This window comes from Balaenoptera ricei, chromosome 5 (assembly GCF_028023285.1).
Source record: "Balaenoptera ricei isolate mBalRic1 chromosome 5, mBalRic1.hap2, whole genome shotgun sequence".
NCBI lineage: Eukaryota > Metazoa > Chordata > Mammalia > Artiodactyla > Balaenopteridae > Balaenoptera > Balaenoptera ricei.
Window position 1 is genome coordinate 72897355 of NC_082643.1, and position 21435 is coordinate 72918789.

The following is a 21435-nucleotide window of genomic DNA, read 5'->3' on the forward strand; positions in this document are numbered from 1 at the left end:
GAAACTGAGGCTCAGAGAGGTACAATACAGAGTCAGTGTCACACTCTTAAAAAGGAATATAAGAAGTTCTCAAATCTTCTGAATTACATTGTCTTCTTTCTGTTAAATCATTTTGCTTATCAATGTTCCTTTCCATGTTAGTATAAGGAGATTATTCTTAGAGGTTTTAATGTAAAGTGTAACAGTACCATATTTCTAAGCTATGTTTATTTTATTTTATTTTATTTCATTTCATTTTTTTTGTTTGGTTTTTAGATGAACAAAAATGACCTTAGTACTTTAAGTGAGAGAGAATAAGGGAGGAAGGGAAAGAGAGGGAGAAAAAGACTCCCTCATTCTCTACCAGTAGTGTGTTTAATAACAAAGTTAATTTTCTTGATTTAAACCATGCAGGGGAATTTGGTTACTGCTTTTTGGATATATGAACTAGGATGAGTACATTTTGTGACAAAGTAGATCACCTTTGTGTATTTGGTCCACTCATTCATCTAGGAAAGCTTTATTGAGAATCTACTACGTTGGATATGGCATCAGGCCCTAAAGGTTCAAAAACATATAAAATTCAACTATCTCTGTACAGTGGAGGGCACTGCATTCAACTATCTCTGTACAGTGGAGGGCACCAGAATAAGCAGGAAAGATAATGGCAACACAAGATGAAATCATTATAAAAGAGGCACATACAAGCCATTAAAAAAGACAGCAGCATGGATCCTCCCTAAATGGACTGATTAATTAGCTGAGTCAACATTCGAGCTAATTCTTGAAGGATAAGTAGGAGTTTCCCAGACAGATGATATGGGACAAGAATCTTAGCCAAAAAAGGATAAAGTGTGCAGTGACATTGAAGGATGAAAGAACATAGTGTATTCAGTGATAGTGAGCTGTTTCAGTGTCAGTTGATATACATACAGATACAAGTATAGCTTGAGGCCTAATGGGAAGTCCTTGTAGGCCATGCTAAGATAGTGTACCTTTATCTTATAGACTATAGTGTTTTGAGACTATAGACATGTGTAAGCTCTTAGAACAATGCCTGGCATTTAATATGTGCTATATAACTGTTGGCTATTCTTATTATCAATGGAGAAAAATCAATTTTATTCTCAATACTAGCAAAGAATAATTCAAAAGGAAATTTTAAAAATTATTTCATTTATAATGGTATCCAAGATAATAAAATACCTAGAAACAAATTTGACCACATAGGTAAAAGACTTGTCCACTAAAATCTATAAAACTTTGTTGAAAGAAATTAAAGAAGACCTAATTAAATGGAAAGACATCTCATGTTTTTTGAGAGGAAGACAATACTGTTAAGATAGGAATTATCCCCAAAGCAATCTATAGATTGAATTCAATACCTGTAAAAAATCCAGTGGCTTTTTTTTTTTTTTTTGCAGAAATTCCAATCCTCAAATTCATATGAAATTGCAAGGGGCTCCAAACAGCCAAAACAATACTGAAAAAGAAAAAAAAAATTTGCTGGACTCATACTTCCCAGCTTCAAAACCTAGTACAAAGCTACATTATTCAAAACAGTGTGGTAGTGGCATAAGAATGGACATATAGACCAATGGAATAAAATTGAGAGTCCACAAACAAACAAACAACTATGGCCAATGGATTTTCAACAAGGGTGCTAAGACCATTCTGTGGGGAAATAGTAGTCTCTTCACCAAATGGTGCTGGGACAGCTGGATGACCACCATGTGCAAAGGAATGAAGCTGGACCCCTACCTCACTCCAGATACAACAATTAACTCAAATGGATACAAAGCATTAATGTAAAATCTAGAAGTATAAAACTATTAGAAGAAAATATAGGATAAATCTTTATGACTTTGGATCTAGCCATGGATTCTTAGGTTTGACATCAAAAGCATGAGTAACAAAGAAAAAATAGATAAATTGGATTTCACTAAAATTGAAAACTTTTGTATCTCAAATAACATTATCAATAATGTCAAAAGACAACTTATGTATGGGAGAATATATTTGCAAATTATATACCTGATAAGGGTTTAATATCCTGAATAAATAAAGAACTCTTACAACTCAAAGACAAAAAGACCAAAAACCTGATTTTAAAAAATGGGCAAAGAACTTGAACGGACTTTTTTCTAAAGAAAATATACAAATAGCAAACAAGCACAAGAAATGATGTATATCATTATACATTAAGGCAACACAAATCAAAACCACAATAAAGTACATTTTATGCATACTAGGATGGCCATAATAATTAACAAAACAAAAGGACATAAATATTGGAGAGAATGCAGAGAAATAGAAACATTCATATTGCTGGGGGAATATAAAATGGTACAGCTTCTGTGGACAACAGTTCAGCAGTTCCTCAAAAGATTAAACATAGAATTACCATATCATCCAACAATTCCACCTCTAGGTATTACCTAAGATTAATGAAAACATATGTTTACATGGAAACTTGTACACAGGTATTTATGGCAGCATCATGTCTAATAGTCAAAAGATGGAAACAACCCAAATATCCTTCTGTGGATGAATGGATAACCAAAATGTAGTATATACTTACAGTAGAATATTATTCATCTATAGAAAGGGATTAAATACTGATAACATGCTACAACATGTATGAATCTCGAAAATGTCATTCTAAGTAAAAGAAGGCAGATGAAAAGGGTCACATATTGTATGATTCCTTTCATATGAATTATCCAGAATAGGCAAATCCATAGAGACAGGCAGCAGTTTAGTGGTTGCCAGTGGATGGATGCAGGGGAAAATGGGAAGTGATTTTGTAGTAAGAACAGGGTGTTTTAGGGTGATAAAAAAGTTTTGAAACTAGAGAGAGATGATGGTTGCAGAACACTGTGAATGCATAAATGCCACTGAATTGTACACTTTAAAATAATTCATTGCATATTATGTGAATTTCATCTCCATAAAATAATTTCTAAGTCACGAGTTAAAAAAAAAAAAATTGATGAGCACACCAAGGATTTCCCAGGATTTAGGAATCTTCTTAGATATCTATTTCAAAATTTGCAAATTATTGAATCAAAGACAAAAAAAACTGATATGGCTAAAAATATGAGAAAACTTCCATTCAAATGACTTGAAAAATAAGGTTACATGATTTTCAGAGCACAAATAATACAGAAAATAAAGTTTTAGGGAAAATTACATAATAATTAATAACAGAAAGGAAATGATTAGGACAGAGTTGATATTCCAGAAAGATATAAATTTATATATAAATATACAGCATATCAGATAAAATTAAATGATGAAGTATTTGCTTAATAAAAGTTGTAAGGAAAACAAAATATTGCATTGAGGTAAAAAAAGACAGAGATTTTATAGCATAAATCATATAGAGGCATATGTTTAAAAAAGAAACCAATAGAAGACTACCTAAGTATAAGGAGAGATAAATAGATGGATAAATATTTAACAGTGAATCAACAGAATGTGTTAGTATCTAGGCTGCTAGGTTCAACTATAACAAATGTACAAAAGTTTCTAAGACTGATTATAAAAATAACACATACAAAGTTAAAAATCCAGGCTATACTTGAATGTGTAAATTCATTTGTGTATGAATGATTTACAGTACAGGTTTAAGGACCCAAAAGTCATATTGTCATGTAAATATAAACTGTTAGGTGGTAAAGGCATTCTTAGTATTATCTCTACAAGTTATTCTGTGTAAAGTTTGTAATAAATATAATTCCATGTGAATGTATGTGTATATGTGTGTGAAAGTAAAAGCTAAAAATCCTACATCCCGTGTGGAATGAGATTTGAAACGTGCCCAGCCTCTTTATTCTCCACCCCCATTCTATCTTTCACTGTTTTCTGCCTCCTTAACATCATTCTCTGACCGATGCACAGCAGTTACCTAAGCAAAGTGTCTACCCTCTCCAAACTTCTCTCCCTGAATCCACAGTCAGGTCTACAAGCTGATTACCATTAAATCAGGTCTACAAGATATCATTAAATCATCTGCACTCCTCCTGCCTCAGAGGTTTTCTGTGGTGGGTAACCCCCCAAGTTAAAACAACAACAACAACAACTATTACAGTTAAGAAATTAATATGCTCTGGGACACAGATGCCAAATTTCTCAGCTTTTGAGGTCTGATTTCATGCTGTCAATAGAATAAGAAAACAGAGCAAATAAGACAGCAGGCAGAGGAGTTGAAATTAGAATGTGCACTCCTTTGATATTAGAAACTTTGTTCCATTGTATTGGGTTTTATCTATTCAGTTTTTTTTTTATATTGCATTTATTTTGTGGTTGTAGGGGCAGCTTGATATTTTTCAAAGATATTTCTTCAAAGGGATTGCGTACATATCTTGCAATGATAGATGAGGAAAACCTCCTTTGACTTTCTCTGAGTGCTTACGTCCAGTTCATTCAACACCGACGAATACTTACTGAGCACCTACTTATCACATGGTTCTAGATGCTTGGGGTATGTCCTTGAACAAAACCAAACACCCTTATGATGAGGTAGTTGTTCTCTGTTGCCAACGGTACAAGAAAGCACTTGGGAAACTTCTAACCTTAAACCTCAGGTTTTGTGCTTTCAAGCCTCCTGTGACTAAACGATGTATTTGCAATGTACAAACCTCATTTTGTGTTTGTATAAACATATAGCTTATTTTGTGAAATTGTGGCTTATGGTTTTTTTAGTTGCTTAACATCCTTCAGAACTTCCTATAAATAAGAATAATGATAATGAGTTTGCTAATTATTGTCTGTATATTTGAAGCCAAATCATTTTTCAAATTGATAAGTTTATCTATGAATATATTACTACACAATAATATATGAACATATGAGTATATGAATAAGTTTATATATAAGAAATATGTACTGGTATTTCTGTCTTAATATTATATTCAGTATGGAATAGAGAGTTTTTTCTATTAAGAACTAAAACCAAATAACAAACATCTGTTAGGGTGTATGTTTGTCTGGTAAAAGAGTACAGGGAGTTCAGATGCCTTATACTGCAAAGTTTGTACATACAAAGTTCATTGCATTTGCAAGTGACTTACCTGCTTGTCTTATATTTTTGGAGTAATTAGAACTCCAGAAGGGATATGTTTGGATTGCTCATTTTTCTACTTAGATCACAGATTTCCATGATTCAGTTTGACTGCTTATGTTAGGGAATATAAAAGATAGTGGCTTGATTATATGAGGTGTTTCTTTTTTTTCATGTGAAAAAAATCCTCAAGTAGGTCCTCCAAGACTAATATGATAATATCATGGGCATCAGGCAGTCTGTCTCTTTTCATCTTTCTTCTTTTATATCCCTAGCATGGAGTTTTTTTGCTTCATTGTCCAAAAAGGCTGTTGGTGCTCCAGGCATCACATTCATATCCAGGAACAGGAAGGAGTAAGCAAAAAGGGCAAAAGACCTCTTCCAGCTCTGTGTTTGCCATTAATGAGCTTTCCCAGAAGTCCCTTCAAGCAATCTCTATTTATATATTATTAGCCTAACTTGGTCTCATAACCAGAGAGTCTGAGAAATTGCCACCCTGAATAAATTCAGTGTTCCAATATTATGATTGACTAAATATTGGATTGGCAGCTAGTGGTTTCTACTACAATAAGAAGAAAAAAAAGAAAAAATAGCAGTTTGCTATGAAGGTCATGAAATGATTAGGAGCACATATTCTGGAATCAGAGCACAGGCATACCTTGTTTTACTGTACTTTATTGCACTTTGCAGATGTTGCATTTTTTACAAATTGAAGGTTTGTGGCAACCTTGCATCAAGCAAGTCTATTGGTGACATTTTTCCAACAGCATTTGCTCATTTCATGTCTCTGTGTCATATTTTGGTAATTCTCACCATATTTCAAACTTTTTTATTATTATTATATTTGTTTTGGTGATCTGTGACTAGTGACCTTTGATGCTACTACTGTAAAAAGATTACAATTTACTGAGGGCTCAGATGATGCTTAGCATTTTTTAAGTAATAAAGTATTTTTTAATTAAGACAATACTATTTCTCACTTAATACACTATAGTATAGTGTAAACATAACTTTTATATGCACTGGGAAACCAAAAATTCCACGTGACTTGCTTTATTGTGATATTCACTTTATTGTGGTGGTCTGGAACCAAACCTGTAATATCTCCAAGGTATGTTTGTATCTTGGTTCAAAATCTGGCTCTTCTATGATCAAATTAGGTAAGCTATGGAAAGTCTTTTTAACCTCTTTGTACCTTAGTTTCATCCCTCTGTAAAACTGGGATTATAATATCTACCCCATGAGGTATTTTAGGGAATCAACACACACACATACATTCATAGACACATGGAACACTTAGAACAATTCTGGCACATAGTAAATTCTATGTAATCGTTTGCTATTATTATTACTATTTATTATCTAATACTTAATTCTCTCCTTCTTATAAATAAATAGGTAAAGAGTGGTCAGATCTTGTTTTAGTTTAGGTTGGATATCCCAAGATGGCATATTTTGGGAGTTACGAACTCTATAAACCTCTAGGTAAGAGGTACCTGGGCAGTTATCCAGCTTCTTTGATATTCATATCATCAGTGTTCAATTGTTTGAAGGGAATTTCAGAATTTTTGATATTCCCGTATTTAAGTGAAATATGCCAGTGTGTATTCAGTTTTTAATCAAGTCTCCTTTATTATGTCAAATGAAGCTCAAGTCCAGCGGACTTAAGCCTCTTTGTTAACTTTATTCTTAATTAATCATGAGCTTGTACAGATAGCCATAAGAAACAACATCTTAGATGTGCATCCCATCTCAAAGTCCCATAATTGAGTCTTACTGGTTAGACATGGGTCACATTCTTATCCCTGATACAATCATCATGGACAGGTTCACACCCTTCCTATGACCTCCCTTCCCCTAGCATCCACTCAGGCCTCTTTCTTATTTCATGAATATACTAGCCATTCACCTCTAAGGTTTGTCTTTTCCCTCTGCTTGGGTTTCTCTTTTCCCAGATATCTGTGTGGCTAATTCCTTTATTTCCTTCAGGCTTTTCTAAAATGTCATCTTCTTGAAGAGACCTACCTGACAATCTAACTTAAAAGTGTGAACTGCTTCCCAATCCTGAATCTTCTGCTCTCGCTGGTCCTATTCTATGTTTTTTTTTTTCCATTGCACATATCATCTAACAATATTTTATAGAAAAAATATATATTTTTGTTTAATTTGCCTCCCCGACAAGAATTTAAATTTCAAGAGGGCAGTTATTTTTACCTCTTTTTAAGCTGATGGCCAATTAAGTAGGTTAAACTGAGGCAATAAGTAAATGGAAAATGATTTTAGATAGATGATAGATAGTTAGATAGATAATATAGATAAACACATTTGTGAGTTCAACGAGAGTTAGGTTAGCAAAATTATAGAGACTGAAAGTGTCAAGTGGGGTACTTTCCTAATTTTTAAAATTAGGGAATCAGAGTGCTGTTTCCAAAAGAAGGTTGCATGGATACAGGGGAAAAAAAATAAGCAAATAAAACGTATTCATTGCAATAGGTTAGCCAACTGTGAAGTTTAGAAGGAACACAGGGCAGAGGGCTGTAATCACTCTGACACTAACTGTAAGTTCAGGGAGTTCACAAAACCACTTTCAGAGTTGATAATTCACTAGAAGAACTCACAGAACACATTGAAAGCTGTTACACTCACAGGTATGGTTTATTACAGGGAAAAGATACAGATTAAAGTCAGCCACAGGAAGGAGCACATAGAGTAGAGTCCAGGCAAAGTACCAAATGCAGAGCTTTCATTGGCCTCTCCCCATGGAGTCAGGGACAGCAGTACTTTCCTGGCATTGATAATGTGACAGCACATATTGCCAAGCAGGAAACTCACCCGCACCTTGGTGTCCAGAGGCTTTACTGGGGCTCTGTCACATGGGCATGGTTGATTGGTCTTGTGGCTGATCTCAGTTTCCAGCTCCTCAGGAGGTAGAGCTGATATGGCACGTTCCCAAACTCCCACCCTAAATTCAACTGTCACTATTGGGCTGCACCAAAGCCCCCAGGCAAAGCCACTCTTATCAAGTGTGACGCTCCAGGCCTAGAAATCGCATCCCAGAAGCTGAGAGCAAAGGCCTGACCTCTCTTTGGGTGTGGTTAAAATTCTATATTATGTAAACTGTATACATTATAAAACCAAATATTAAATATTGAATTATTAGACTATCATCTTGAGTTACCAATATATCTGCTTTCTTCATACCTTTCTCAATATTGTCACTAGTCTTCTTCCTCCCTTCCCTCATGCTTACCTTCCCTTTATCCTGTTGCCCTCATCATTGTCTAATTCCCTATAGGTCTCAACATTAGTCCTACTCTGGAGCATTTCTCCCCTCCACCAGCATGTCTGACAAGTTATTTAATATTAGAAATATCTTTTTTACAGTGGAATTGGTGATTGAAAAACATGCTTCTTCATTTAGTTCAGGAAAGCTCTATAGAAAGTGGGCTCTGTGTACCCGTTACATGAAACACATACTATAGGTGATCATAAAAATGGCAGATAAGAAGAACATTCCACTTCAACTTTTGAGAAACCAGTCACCTACTGGGCAGAAAGTCCCTTAGTAATGAGGTTATTGTAGTTTAATAAAGAGATAGTCAAGATCTGAAGTAATAAATATAATAATAATAAAACAACTAATAACAATAAATAAAATTATTAAATAAAACAGCAAATAATGTTGAGCGCTTAACTACACGTTTGAAAGAATATTGCACCAAGAATGAAGAGAGCTTCTGTCAGGTTCTGATTCCACTTCTAGATTAAGCAAGCATGTAACCTCTGTAAAGTCTAGATTTTCTCCACTGTGAATAGATGTGAAACTTATGCTGTCCACCTCATTGGGATGCTAAGAGGATCACTGAAACAATATGTGTACAGGTTTTATTAAATCTTAAAGTAAACATATACTTCTATTGTTTTATATATTCAACAAATAGCAAGTCTGAGTATTTTCTGAGAACCAAGGATACTGCAGAATGTGCTGTGAATCCAAGTGGTCTATGGATGAAGGCATGCAGAGATAGGAAAGAGCATTGCATAAGAATTGAGCAAAAAATCCAAGCAAAGAGAAAGTTGAACTCATAGAAACAGAGAATAGAATCTCGGTTGCCAGGGGCTGGGTGTGAGGGATTAGGGAGAGGCTGATAAAAGGGTTCAAATTTTCAGTTATAAGATGGATAAGGTCTGAGGATCTAATGTATAACATGGTAACTATAGTTGATAATGCTGTACTGTCTAATTGAAATTTGCTAAGGGAATAGAGCTTGTGTCTTCACCAAAAAGAAAGAAAAAAGGTAAATACGTGAGATGAGGTTAAGTAACTCTATGGTGGGGATCCTTTCATAATGTATATCAATTCATCACACTGTACACTTTAAATATGTTACAATTTTATTTGCCAGTTATACCTCAATCAAGCTGAAAAGAACTTTAAAAAGAGAGAGAAAATCAGAAAATCACCTGGATACAGCTTCAGCCTATCTAGGCCAAAGAATGGGGGCAGTCTTAGAAGGAGACATGGATGGTTTTAATTGGAAAGTATGGAGAAAGTGCCAGCAGGAGTGGAATGTCTGGGTGGTAGCAGGATATGAAACCAATGAACAGAAAGCCTGTGCAGGGCAAAGACAGTCTCTGCAAACCTCGTTCCAAATCCCTGTCTTCCACAAGGCATGGGCTGCAGAGTGCTAACAGGCTGCACACCTGGCATCCCAGAATTGACTTTGGCACAAGGCAGCACATGCTAATCAGCAAGCTGCCAGCCCACCAGCCTCCCTCCCTCCTGCTGTTAGACCCATCCCCGTCAGCCACTGCCAATTAGGAAAGTGACTGCAGCAAAATACGCTAATAAGCCATGGCAAGGAAGATTAGAAAGCTTTGCTGGTCCAAGTCTAGGGACAGGTTTAGAAGTTGTTTCAGGAATATAGGTGGCCTGCTTAAGCTTGATTGAGGAGAATGGATTATTAGTAAGGGCATAGGAAGAGAATTAAAAGTGTATGCTCTTATTTTGTCAGTGAATTTTTTTTTTTTTAGATTCTTTTTCAGGACATGCAAATATCACTTCAATACAGTTATGACCATTCAAGTTATGAGGGCAGATTATCCAATCCCATTTCCTACACGGAAATCTATGCAGTCATAGTGATGAGAAAAAAATTTAAAAGCGCGTTTCGGAGCACCTCTATGGGTTATATACTGTGTTAGAAACTTCAAATTTAATCATTATTTAATTCTGAAAAAAATATATATCCCCAGTTAGGAAAGTAATTATCCCCCCTTTTCAGACAAGAATTTTGAAGCCCGAAAGTATTAAGACACTACTCCATTATCAGACAGCAGGTCAGTAACAAAGAAAGAATTTGACCTTACACTCTCTGACTCTAATCTTTTCACTTTTTCTACTGCACCTTTATGCCATCAAACTACTTTTTCCTTTTTTTTTTTTTTGTTTTGTTTTCTTTTAGAGCTTGAAATCAGAAATCTCCTGGGTGATTGCTTCAAACATAGGTAATTTCTGTTTGAGAGTCAGGCTTACTAAACATAGATCAGAACTAGAGGTGAATGTTCAGACTTGAACAATAGTTAACTTTTGGCATTAGCAGCTGCTTATTGAAGTATTTCAGATTCCTTGCCCTATTTCCTGCCAGAAGTTGATACTATCACATTATGGTATAGTAACTAATGCATTAAATGACTTTCCAAAGTTCTCTCCTGTCCTGGTGTCATATTCTGCATTTTTAAGCAAAATTAACCTAGTTAATCCAGGTCTTTAAAAGTATAGGTACTTATAATAGGTTCACCTTAGTCATTAGAAACTTCTGTTTAATTTTAATCTGAGGTGGAGAATTCTATGACTGCTTTTGACTGCATTCTGTAAAACCATTTCTTATAATGTACTTTGTCTTGGAACTCATCTGTGAAAGCTTGATAACCTTATAGAATACATAAGGGAGATTTTAGGTGTTTCAAGAGAAGGGTTTTTTGTTACTGTCGTTTCCTTTTGATTTTTTTTTTTAGTTTCTGTTTTTAGTTTTGTTTTTTTTTTTTTCTTCACTTACGCCTTGAAATAACAAAGTGGAAAATAATAGATTTTTCTACTCTGATTATTTTACTATTTAAACAGGTTTAGATCATTAAATATTTATTTTCACTATAGCAAAATTTTGAGTGCATATTTATTCTTAGTTTTTAAACTCTCAAAAAAATTAAAACTATTGTTTATTTTCAAATACCTCCTAGTCTTTCAAGGAAATGATTTCCACTTGGGTGACTTTTTTCTGATAAAAATTATTTAATAATGCATTATTTATCACAAATAACATAATATCTCCCTAGTTAGATCACCTCAGGGAGCTATAAGAAATCACCAAAACAATTAATATTTGAACAGTCACCTTGCATTTTATGACAATACAATTACAAGATTGAAATAATAAAAAGATTTGATAACAGTGGGGAGTTTATACAAGATGGTGTTTTCTGTGGTCTGTTCTTGTATTGCCTTATTGTCATCATACTGAATATATTATTTTCTTTTAAACTCATGAAATCAGAATATTACTGTTTTAGTTTAAGCTACTTTAACACAGTACCATAGATTTGGTGGTTAATAGACAACAGAAATTTCTTTCTCACAGTTTTGGAGGCTGAAAGTTGGATATCAGGATACCTGCATGGTGGGGTTCTGGTGAGAGGCCTCTCTTTCATTATAGGCTGCTGGCTTTGTGTCCTCACATGGCAGAGAGTGAGCTAACTCTCTGGCCTCTTCTTATCAGGGCATTCATCTCACTAATGAGGGCCCCAACTTCATGACCACATTACCTATCAAAGTCCCCACCTCCATCACATCAAGGATTAGATTTCAACATATGAATCTGGAGGGAACACAGACATGCAGTTAGCTCATAACAATCACTGTGGTATTTAGCAGTTACGCTGGATTGCACTTTCCTGGGTAACAGAGCAGAGGTGCAGGGATCCCAGAAAGGCTGTTTTCAACTACTTTTAGATCTAGCCTTACCTTAACCAGAACTTCCACCTCATTCCTGATATCATTTGAGATTAGATGTAAACCATGCTAGACTTCTTGGAAGTCACCTCTCAAATGTAATAGATTTTGACTGATGGGTGTTCTTGCGAGAGATTTGTCTTAAGTCATAACGACACTGCTGAATCCATCTGATAGCATTAGGCTATCAAATCATGCCTAACTGAGGAGCTGAATCACATCCTTTTGGAAATCTAGGAATAGAGTAGTTCAGCAATGAAGATAATGAGTTTAACAAGACCAGAAATCTGTGGATCCACTCTGAAAAGATTTTGGACATTCTTGGAACAATGGAAGAACAGAGAAGAATCCAGTTCAAGGCTTTGCTTTCTCTTTCCCTGTGAGCCACATTAGATTATTTCTCAAGGTGGGAAATGAATAAAACAAAATAGCCCAAGGCTTTCTAGGCAACCATTTAAGCAGTATAATCCTTAGGTGTCTTGATTTTTTTCTTAAACCACCACTAGATGGGACTCTTGCATCCTTGGTTTGGATTCTTAGCTGCTTTATCTACATATTGGGGGCCTAAACAACTCAGAAATAACAGGGAAGCTATAGCACTTTTTATTTGACAGGTTCCAAATGGGACATTTGCATGTATCATTTAATGTTCAAGTATATAAAATACTATATTATAATATATCATAATTCCCATTTCAGAGATAAAGTCACTGAGGCTGAGAGAGAGAAGGTGGCAAGGAGAGGGAGAGAGAAAGGAGGATAATTTAACATTTGTTGGACAATTCTATGTATCAGGCATACATGCTCATACTCTATCCTCTCAACAATCCCCCTCCCACCAAAAAAAATCATTTTCATTTTACAGATGGCAATGAAGCTTAGCAAGGTCACATAGCTGCTGTGGCAGAAGCAGAATCCAAATCCATGCCTGATTTTACTGCACATTGTCTCTATGCATAGCCACTTCTCAAGCAATCGAAACACTTTAATACACGATATAACTTTAAAATGTATAAAGAGCTTAGGGGCTGAAGTGTTAGATTCATGATTTTGAAAAATACACTATATGGACATATAATTGGCTTTGAAAGAAGAGACCATTTATAGACTAGGCAGTACAATTTAGCGACGAGTGTGGACTTTTGAGGCAGACTGCCTGGGTTTGTATTCCACCTCTACTCCTTGCTAACAGTGTGATCTTCAGTAAGGTAGTCAGCCTCACTTAGCCTCAGTTTCCTCAACTGTAAATGAGGCTGATAATAATACCAAACTCACAGGGTTGTTATGAGAATTAAACAAATTAATACATGAAAAGTTCTTATAATAATATGTGGCATATAGTAGGTGCTCCTAAATGATACTTTTTAATCCTATCTGGAGTAATGTAAGAATATGCGATTTAAGTGGAAAAGGCATCAATTTACACTATTTTTATATTCCATTTATACTACAATGCTGTGATTAAACCTCTGTTTCATTCTTTTTTTTTTAAATTAATTAATTAATTAATTAATTTTTTTGGCTGTGTTGGGTCTTCGTTTCTGTGCGAGGGTTTTCTCTAGTTGTGGCAGGTGGGGGCCACTCTTCATCGCGGTGCGCGGGCCTCTCACTGTTGCGGCCTCTTTTGTTGCGGAGCACAGGCTCCAGACGCGCAGGCTCAGTAGCTGTGGCTCGCGGGCCTAGTTGCTCCGTGGCATGTGGGATCGTCCCAGACCAGGGCTCGAACCCGTGTGCCCTGCATTGGCAGGCAGATTCTCAACCACTGCGCCACCAGGGAAGCCCTCTGTTTCATTCTAAAGCTTATTAGCTTCTTAACCTGTATGTTCCTTCTTATAGAATTTGTGAATATGGTCTCCCAGTGTTACAGTTCACAGATTTTTAAATTAATTATTTCATTTGATGAACCAACAAAAAATAAGGATTTACTCTTGCCAGAATCTGAATGAGGTGGTAGCATTTCCACGTGCCTATAGGCTGCTCAGAGTATGGAGGAGTGAGAGAGACGTGTAAATAAATAAGTGATATAGAGGATCATAGGTGCTGGGAGAGAAATATTCCAAAATAAGGTAAGAACAAAAAGAAGGAAGCAGTTAAATCTGAGGAAGTCAGAGAAACCCCAAGGGAAGAAGAATCGAGTCAAGCCTTGCAAATTAGCATAATGGAAAAGGCCATATTCTAAGCAGAGGGTGCTCAATTATCAAAAGCAACATGGAGCATATGAAACAGATTATTGCTCGGTGTATCTCAGGCATGGGATTCATTTGTTTGTAAGGATGGTTAGACAGAGGCCAGTTCGTGTACAGCCTTACATTCCGCGCTAAAGCCATGGAAACTGCTTGAAGGGTATTTTAGTGAGGGAGTAAACTGAAGACATTTGTGTTTAGGGGAAGACTATCATGGGGAATAATACTAGTTAAGAGGCAATTGATATTATCTGGGTGAGAAATAATGAAGGCCTGAATAGGACAATGAATACTGGTGGAGAAAGAGTTATAGATCTGAGAGAAGCTAGGGAGGAAGAATATGCAGGACATAGTGAATCTGAAGGGGAGAGAAATTAGGCATTGCAGAATACTCCCAGATTTCTACTTGAGTGACTAGATGAATGTAACATCATTCCCTACAATAGAGAATTATGGGAGATGTGGTAGGTTTTGGCTTAGACTATAGATTCAGTTGTGAAGGCTTAAAATTTGAGATTTCTATGGGACTTAACAGTGTGGGATTATTATAAAAGGTTTCTCTGGTCTCTCTGTCCTTAGTCTTACTATTCTTCACTCCATTCTACACAGTGTGGCAAGATTGATCTTTCTAAAACTCAAATCTAGTCACATAACCCTCTCCTGCATGAAACTTCCATGACTGTACGTTATAGCCACTGACTGAAACACTTAACCAGGTTTATGCGGCCTTCGTGGGCCTCCCCAACCTAACCTGTTGTGAGGGTACCTTTTGCTACACTGACCTACATTAGACCCAGGAACATGTTTTTTCTTCATTGAACATATTCCTCAGACTCTTCAAATTTCCTTTTATATATCACTTCCTGTAGGAAGACTTCTCTGATCCCAAAATCTTGGACAGGTACCTTTTAGGCAGTTTCAGAGCACCCCATATTTTCTCTGTTATTTATTACAGCATCTGCGAAATTTGCCTATTGATTATCTGCATCTTCCAGTAGATTATATTCTCCCTGAGCATATAATTCGTATTTTTTGTATACTCATGTATAACAAAGTGCAGACGTGTAGTAGACTGGATAGATTTTTAATTAAAAAACTAATGTCGGGCTTCCCTGGTGGCACAGTGGTTAAGAATCCGCCTGCCAATGCAGGGGACACAGGTTCGAGCCCTGGTCCGGGAAGATCCCACATGCCATGGAGCAACTAAGCCCATGTGCCACAACTACTGAGCCTGTGCTCTAGAGCCCATGAGCCACAACTACTGAGCCCGCATGCCACAACTACTGAAGCCCGTGTGCCTAGAGCCTGTGATCTGCAACAAGAGAAGCCACCGCAACGAGAAGCCTGCATACCGCAACAAAGAGTAGCCCCTGCTTGCCGCAACTAGAGAAAGCCCACACGCAGCAATGAAGACCCATCGCAGCCAAAAATAAAAATAAATTAATTAATTAATTTTAAAAATTCTAAAATAAAAAATTAATGTCATATAGGAAGCTCAATAAACTTTTATTGAGCCCATTAGAGATATCCAGAAGATGGCCAGAGTGAGATATTTGGCACTGGAGTTCATAAGATACATCCTTAAAGATATTTGTCATGGGGGAACAGGTTAGGAAATGAGAGTAAATTATATTGCCCAGAGAGAACAGTAAAGTAAGAGGAGTAGAAGAGCAATTATGTTACCTCGTGGAATCTGAACAATTGAGCTACGAGTGGTAACGAACAGCCTACAGAGAGAACTAAAGAAGAGAGTGATCAAAAGACAGAATGTGCATGGAAATAGTAGGTCTAGAATCTCTATTTCGATAGGACCAAACTATTGGGAAGTGGGCCTTGGGACTGTCTCAAAGCTGTATTTGCAAAGCAAGCCCACTGGAATGACTTGCAGGAGGCCAGTGTATGTAGGTATGTAGAGTTTTGCTTTAGTAGGTAGTTTGATACGTTAGAGGGTTAATATAAAAGTCCTTTCTTCCTTTCCCAATTTTTCAGATAATTTATATAGTCTGTGCCTAGAGCATCACAGGCCTCCATCTGTCAGAGATGATTAGTTACTCCCTAATAACTTACAGAACATTAGAAGTCTCAATTCTAGCTGTGTATATCAAGTGAAGACTACACTGACTTGATGTACACACCCACTCATTTCCCTGCCTCCCTTACTGCTAGATGTGGCCATATGACTAAGTTCTCAAAGACATATGTACCTGATTTATTCAATCAGCTTGCCTAATATTTGTTCCCCCACTAACTGGCTTGATTATATTTTCGGCAAAAATATTACTTGTAAAATCTGGCCAAATTATTTAATGCTTCACTACAAGTATAAGCAAAATCATATTTGAAGATTGAAAGTAAGAAGAAAAAATTCATACAGTAATGTTACTGACCCTAATTTAACATCTATGCACACTAGTTGTTAAATTAATAAGATATTAAGAACCTAAATATTTTATGTGCCCCTCCTTCTCCCTCCCCTCTTGTTTGCTGGAATGCAGGCCAAGTGCTGGCAAGCCCTCTTCAACCTCAAGGACATGGGCACTACCTTAAAAATGGCAGAGAAACAAGAAAGAGGAAGCCTAGGTCTCTGACACCACAACAATCATACCCTTGGATGTCTTCCACCACAATTGTTAAATGTGAGAGAGGATGAGGTGGTACTTTCATTTTATCTTGTCTGCTTTCCTACTTGCTCACACCAGAGAACAGTTTTTAGTTGGTGCTTAGCTTAATAACTTTTCTAAGAATTAACCATAACATTAGTATATTTATGTAATTTTATATATGTATATATTACATGTATAACTATATATGTTATATATATATATACACATTATATATTAGTATATAGTACACCATAGTATATAGTACACCATATACTATGTACACACTATTTTGTGTGTGTGTATATATATATATATATATATATATATATATATAATGTTACATATATAATATTTTGATTAGACTTATGGAACACATAAAATATTTACTTAAAACTGTTTAAATGATCGGACATCTCTTAATCCCAAATCTTCCAAGGTATCCACTTCCCTAGTCATTGAATTCTGGGAAAAAAATAGCTAGTATCAGAATGTTTTTGTGTATTTATGTATTTAACCCCAAACATACACAAACATACCCACTCATTTATAATATATGTCTATATCCACACAAATAGGTGTATTTGCTTCAAAACTATATTTATTAATCCATTCAGTTAGAAAATATGTGCCAGACACTTTGCTAGACCTTAACAACACAAGGTAAACAAAAAAGATGTTATTCCTACACTCACAGAGGTTACAGTCTGTTTGAGGAGAAGGGAAGGTAAACAATGGTTCATATTATGATATGTTATGTTCTGGGAATATTCAGGGTGCGCTCTGATAACCTGGAAGGGGCACTCAACACAGACTTGGTATATTAATTCATCCTCATAGCTTGAGGCTCCATCACTGATGCCCCAGAGTTCCTGAATATTCATATGCATGTATGTATATGTACTTTCACATACACTGATTGCAAATAAATTGCAGTCTGTATCCATGAAGGTTCTTAATATCTTATGAATTTAACAACTAGTGTGCACAGATGTTAAATTAGGGTCAGTAACATTATTGTATGAATTTTCTTCTTACTTTCAATCTTAAAATATGATTTTGCTTATGCCTGTAGTGAAGCATTAAATAATTTGGCCAGATTTTACAAGTAATATTTTTGCCAAAAATACAATGAAGCCAGTTAGTGGGGGAACAAATATCAGGCAAGCTGATTGAATAAATCAGGTACATATGATTAGAAACTTGGTTGATTTCTTGAATTTTCCTGTTTTTAACAAGTTATTTTTAAATGATGTCGATATAGTGATATAACAATACTCTGACATTATATTATAATTCATTTTAATTCATTTTTATATGTCTTCAAAGTTCTTCTTTTAAGATGCAGTTAGCAGGAACACAGTGAACTGCTAGAGCATCTGTTTCAAATTTAATTGCGCTGGCCAAATGCAGAGATTTATGAATTTGCCTTGTTGACTATCAGTCATCTGCTGATTATCAGTTCATTCTTTACTTCCAGAAGGTTGTCTATATTATATTGATTCATTACCTTGCTAAATATTACCTAGCTTTTCTGATTAACTGTCAAACTCAACTACCCAGACACAACCAGAAACCCAGAAGAGAAAAAATATACGTATGACTAATAACATGGGAAGTTATAAAAAATCATGTATTAAAATCAAGGCGCTGAGCTTCAGGTTTCAGCACTGACATGTGAAGAGCTTGCAAGCTGTCACTCCCATCTTTACAATAAGAGAAAGCTAAACAAATGAAAATTAAGGGCTTTTACTGCATTCGTACAAGAATCAAGGTGACAGGCAAACTGCCATCCCAAATTGTGAAGAGGCAGACGCACGGAGAGACACAGCTAAGATTTTCTTTTTACCTGAAAGAGATGCTGCTTAAGCATCTGGTAGAGGCACTTGAATGGTCATTGTCATGAATTGTTAGAAACTGAGCGTGTACTCATGTGAAAGTAAGAAACTCCTAAGGCCACAGTCTTATGGGGGATCCCCACATATTCATGGGCTTTACCTCCCCGGAACCCCACTAGATTCTCAAGGGAAAGATGTGAGAAATATCCATTCTTGACAATGGCAGAGGAAAGGGCAAGGGAGAAGAAGCTTTTCTGAAATATACCCAGAGCCTTCTCCAGAGCCAAAGCCCGTGTCCAGGGGAAGGGACTTGGCCAGAGCCTCATCCCAGCTGACAGAAGGCCAGACCTCCCACGCCAGGCCCTCTAGTCTTACTCTCTCACCTAAGGAGGTTTGAGGAAATGAAATACTATCAACAGAGATCAGAGCATCAAGGAAATAGATTGGGCATGCTACAGCCACTGCAAGGAGTAAGCAGAATGGGGAAGAAAGCTGTACAAGTGGAGAAACACTTGTGAAGCTACAGTCTGAGACACGGGCTGCCTAAAAGCCTGAGATCTAATCGGAAGATTGTAGACCAGTCTCCCTCCCGTACACCTTACCGCCACGCCAAGGTGACGCCCGTAGAATAGCAGCAGCTTACAGCAGAAAGAGCTGAAGACACAGACTCCCTGGGAGGCGGAGTAGCTAGGGAAGTCCAAAGTCAAAAGGTGAAGCCACAGCAAGAACACAAAAAAACCTTGAATCCTGCGGCACCTATAATGACAGCAAACATTAAACACAGCCAACCTCTAGCCAAGTTAACATAAATCCTACCCTTAAGGTCTATTTATCTCAGTTCCTATTACCCAAATCAACATGATCAGCTTTCAACAAAAATTTATCAGTGATGCATGCCAATTATATCTTCATAAAACCTGGGGAAAAATTTAGAAGGCATGCCAAAAGGAAAAATAAAAACCAAAACACAGTTGGAAGAGAAAAAGCAAACAACAGAGCCAGACTCAGACATGCCAGGGATGTTGGAATTATTAGGCAAGGAATTTAAAATAACTATGATTAATATGTTAATGTCTCTAATGGAAAAAGGAAACAACATCCAAGAAGAAATCAGTTATATAAACAGAGAGATGGAAACTCTAAGAATCAAAAGGAATGATAGAAATTAAAAAAACAACAACACAATAACAGAAATGCCTTTTGTGGGCTCATCAATCAACTCAATAAGGCTGAAGAATGAATCACTGAGCTTGTCTGTAGATCATTAGAAACCTCACAGACTGAAATTCAAAGAGGAAAAGAAAATTGAATAAACAACAACAAAAACAAAACAACAAAACATTCAGGAACTTTGCTACCATTTTAACGGGTGTAACATAGTCATAATTGGAATATCAGAAGAAGAAGACAGTAAGAACAGAAGAAATATTTGACATTAACAGGCTGAAACTTGCCAAATATTAATGGCCAAACCATAGGTCCAAAAGCTCAGAGAACACCAAGAAGGATAAATACAAAACAAATCAAAACAAACAATAAACATACCTAGTCATATCGTATTCAAACTACAGTAAACCAAAGGCAAACAGAAAATGCTGGAAAAAAATAAAGAAAAAAGCAACTACCTTAACTATAGAGGAACAATAGCCAGAGTAATCTTTTAAACAAGAAATACTGACCATGTCACTAACCAGTTTAAAATGGACTCTGTAAAGCTTTCCCATTGCTCTTGAAAAGAATTTGTATCACCTGAACACCATCAAACAGGCCCTGGATAGTCTGGCTCTTGTCTCCCCCTCTCGCCTCCTCTTCACGAAACCCTTCTCTTCTGTCTTCCCACCTTGCAGGATTCTCTCCAAGCCTCACAATGCCGTGTTTCCCCATGTCTCTGGGCTGGGTCCTGTGCATATTCTTTCCTCAGTCTAGTATTATCTTCCATTGTCTGGTGACCATTTAACTTACCCCTTCATTCCTTGGGGAAGTCTAACCCAAATTCCCGTCTAGGTAGGTCACCCCGTTACAGTTCATCATAGACCCTGCCCACTTGTGATGTTATGTTACTTTGTGCTCTTTTGAAAAAATGTCTCGTAGAGAACTGATTTGGTTTGGCTCGCATTCCATTCACAGCTCCACAGAGCCCGGCACAGAATAGGAACTCAATGCCTACTTGCTTTATAAAAGAAGGAAGAGATTTCTTGCCATTATCCTAATAAATAAAGGCTTATCAATTACAGATCATTGGGGGAGTAGTTTCAATTAAAAAACTATTTAACGACCTCCTGCACTCTGCTATGCCCTATTTATTTAAAAACTATTTAATTTAAAAACTATTTAATGATCTCCTACCCTCTGTTATGCACACTTTTACATTTTGGGGAGAAGACAAACAAACTCTAATCCATATAGTTTATTAGGGATATACAGTCATGTAAACCAACAGAAAATTGAAAAAGGACACGACCTATGGAGGTATGCATAGGACCAGGTCATAGGTGCCTATTTTTTTTCCTTTATGGATGAAATCCTGCAGAAAGAACAAGTTGAGCTGTGTGTACTGCAGCATTAGTCCAATGTGCATTCTTTAGGTGCAGGAATCTTTGCTATTTTGTTCATTGGTATGTTCCCAGTGCCTACAAAAAGTACCTGCAGTAAGTAGGTACTCAATAACTTAAGAGAAGAAATAGGATTTAGCTAGGTAAAAAAGAAGGATGTGTGACAAGGAAAAGATTCTAGGGAGAGGAAACCATGTGTTGTCCAAACT

General features: G+C 36.4%; 1 protein-coding gene across 1 annotated transcript in view; it reads left to right on the top strand.

Annotated features, from left to right (window-relative positions):
* The window catches only part of GABRA2 (gamma-aminobutyric acid type A receptor subunit alpha2), a 120312-nt gene that overhangs the window by 79507 nt on the left and 19370 nt on the right, over window positions 1-21435 (top strand). The window lies entirely within an intron of this gene.